Source organism: Cetorhinus maximus, chromosome 27 (assembly GCF_964194155.1).
Source record: "Cetorhinus maximus chromosome 27, sCetMax3.hap1.1, whole genome shotgun sequence".
Taxonomy (NCBI): domain Eukaryota; kingdom Metazoa; phylum Chordata; class Chondrichthyes; order Lamniformes; family Cetorhinidae; genus Cetorhinus; species Cetorhinus maximus.
This window is the reverse complement of record NC_135905.1, coordinates 12,999,667-13,003,348: the sequence shown is the minus strand read 5'-3', so window position 1 is coordinate 13,003,348 and position 3,682 is coordinate 12,999,667.

Below are 3,682 nucleotides of genomic sequence, written 5' to 3'. Positions count from 1 at the left end.
GAGCCCATTTTCACTTCACGTGGAAATGAGTTCAACCTGGAAATATGTACAGAAACGTTTGCGGGGTGAAAGGGAATCTATAATTGGATCCCAAGTACCTTTCTGCAGGGAATGCTTTTCCCGAAATTGAGATTTCAACTCCCATGGTTATTCTGGGACAGGGGTGTTTTTGACTGCTTGATTAAAACATCATTTTACTACAAATAAGCTCTCCATACGAAGCCGAAGTGTGTCGGGCAGAATGTGAAGTCACCTGCACTGATGTGACGTGTAACTGCCATAGTTGCTTGAACTAGGGGCAATGTCTGCATTTTGTTACACAGAGCTGGGATTATTTCAATATCTGAAGCATGTTTTTTTTTGCTGAACGGGCGACTTAATGGATTTTAACATTGTCAAATCGGCCCCGTTGTCCTCTCCTGTTTGCATGTTACATTTAAAAGACAGGTCGATCACTTTGCGTTTATTTAGACAGCCAAGGCTGATTCACCGCCCCACTCCCCATCAGAATAGCGGGTACCGCACTGTCCACACTCAGGTCATCGATAAGTTTTTCGTGTTTAAGCAGGATTTGGAGAGGATTCCGAATACTAATATTGCTTTAGGTTCACCAGTCCCGTCTTTCTGAGTGGACGCCCACGTTGGGTTGAGAGATGGGCTAAGACTTCACCACCAGGGACTTGAGGTTTGGGTCCCTTTGATAAATGGGAGTGTGCGGTAGGGGGACTGGTGGCATCAGTTCGTTAGGAAATCTATGATCTCTTTTGTACAACAAAATTGAAATACTGGCTCAACAGGTCGAAGTATCGTTTATCTCCGCCTAGTCAACATAGATATTAAATAATCGAATTATTGTAACAACTTAATCACACAAATTAATGTCAAAACTGAGTTTGATGGGGTATTAAGGGTTACCAAGAGCAACCAAGACTGACAGATGGGGTTAAAATACAGATCAGCCACGACCTCATTGGAGGAATTGAATGGACTCGAGGGGCTGAATGGCCCACTCCTGTTCCAATGCAACTGCCTACACTGAGTTTGTGGCAGGGCAGAAGGCGAAAATGCTTTCAAAGCAGCTGATCTATCTAGCATGGTTTATGAAATGGTTTTATTATTTAAATTGAATTAACTGTGGAAACCGTTGGTGTGATTCATGTCGGATGTTTTCTAGCTGATTATCATGTCTATTCATGAATCATTATGATGGGCGTTGTTCATACAACTGGTCTTCATCTACTGGGACTCAAACCTTGAACTAAATAAGGATGAAATTCTCACCACAATGCCTTTAGATATTTGGATGGGGGCCGGCCCGTTTCTATTTAGCCGGGAAACTGCACTGCAAACCCCAACTCCAGTTCACCCATTAATTTCACGACTTCGTCCCTTGTCTGTAAGTGGAGAATGGAGGTGTCACACCACATTTGTACGGTTTGGGGAGCGGCTACATTGCAAGCGGGAAGGAAACTCTGGGTTACCACCCAGAATGAAGATACTCATTCAGCGGAGCTCGTCAGTACCGGCCAGAGACTACCTTTCCCTCAGCTTTGCCAACCCTCCATCTAAAATCAAACCAACTTTCACACCAAATTAGATTTTAAGCGAGAAAACTAAAGGCATCTTGGCTGTCCGATGACGTGATCATTTGCCAGGGTAATGGTCACATTAACATGAATGAGAACGTTTAGAATCCATTACAATCTCTTTCCTTGCACGAAGATGCTGGTTTACCGCCAACTGCTATAAGGCAATATTTAGAACGGGAAACCTTCAGCCGAGAACTTTACCATGTACTGCAAACCCATAAGGATACAGTTAAACATTTATGCCATTCAGCCCTTACTCCATCGCTCCAAACCGCGAGCACCGGTGAAAGTCCCTTGTAGCTGATCACTCTGGTGTGAACGGATCATATTTTTCCTTATAAAATCCGCAATTGATCGAATGCCAATGGTTTCAACCAACTGCTCCATTCCGTGTCGTTCTGCCTTGGGCCCAAATCAAAAATATAGCGCTTCTGTGTCAAAATTTAATATCAATAGTCACACTTTTTAGAAAGTGCCCGATTCCAGACTCTGAAAGTTAGCAGGGAATGTGCCATCCCACTGCTTCGGCTAATGACAGAGGATAACGATTCTAACACCCTCCCTAACTTCGCTACAAGAGCAAGGGAAGGATTTATTCGCCCGGGTTAACTGCTGATCCGTGCACTCCATGCCAATTAACATTATGAGTCTGGAGGGCACCAACAATAAAGAGGTTAGACAAAATTAAAGCCAGCCACCTTGACTGATATGCCATTTACGTGAAAGGGGAGAAGAGTTTGTTCGGGAGGCTAGCTTTTTTTTTAAAAGCGAAATTAAGCATTGTTGGGGGAACTTCGGTGCCGAGAGCGCAACTTTTGCCTAACTAACTATACAGCTGGTGTCAAGGGGCGTTTTTATTTTGTTGACTGCTTTATTGAAAATGAGTGCGTCCAGAATGATAACAATCGAGGGTCGATTTTTCAGCTCTGCCCTCTTTCCTGCAGTCTGCACATCAGCAGAGCACGAATAGTGCTGAACTTGCACCTCGCCTGCTGGAGTGAGCACAGAATGCTGAGGGAAATCAGGCACTACATGCACTGGCGAGAGTTTATTCCGGAAAGTTCGAATCATTATTATTATTTAATTATCACTTCCACGGTGAAACATCATCTTCTTCGTTAGCCCAGCAAAATTGAGCTGTAAATCATACTAATACTTCTCGTTAAAGCTGGCTGATTGGTAAGTCAATAATTGTGTGGATTGGGTGAAGATTCATGAGCAGACACACCAGCCCCGGCGCTGTACTGCCGGCGAGGAGGCTGCATTTGTATTGCACAGTTGCATCGAATTGCAAAGCACTTCTCCGAGAGTGAGATGGACAATAAATACCTTGATTCTTCTCTGTGCCTTAAAACCCAGGCGGGGTAAACAGAGAGTGGGGTGGGGGTGGGGTGGGGAGAGCACTTATCAACAGTTGTCTGACTGGCATCTTATAGGCTCTCTTATCGGAACATCATGCACAGGTCATAAAGCAACTTTATTTTCACCGGTGCAGAAATTAATTACACGCACTTAATAACCAAAATATCATTATATCCCCCCCACCCCCTCCCCTAATATCATAAAGGTTTTACGCTAGGGAAACACTTAATCGTGCAGGGGGCCGTAACAGGCTATTATCCTTGTGTAATGCTATTACGGAGCCAATTATGCACCATTATACTTGGTTTTTTTTTTGCAGTTTATGGGATTTAGCCCAATCCCGTGTCCTGATTCGAAAATTTCAGAGTACTTAAAGCGTAATCTGCAAAACGCAGAAAACCGCGAGCTGTCTGCACTCGGCCTCTCGTGCGCTTTAGAATTTTTTTAAACCATCCCCTTGCACATCATTTACGAAGGGGAAGCGGCATAAATCGATGTAACCCCCTCCCGCTCCCCTGCTGTGAGCGAAATCAAAATTTGGTGGCGAAGGGAAGAGGATGAACCGTGTGGACTCCCAGTAGCCAGAGCTTAATATTGTGTAAATTATACATTGATTTTAAATATGTAACTAGCTCAGGACCAGGTGGTAAAAGATGTGTTTGTACATACCTTCTGCTGAGAGACGTTGCAAAGGGAGATGAGAAGGAGGGAGGGAGAGAGGGATGGAGAGG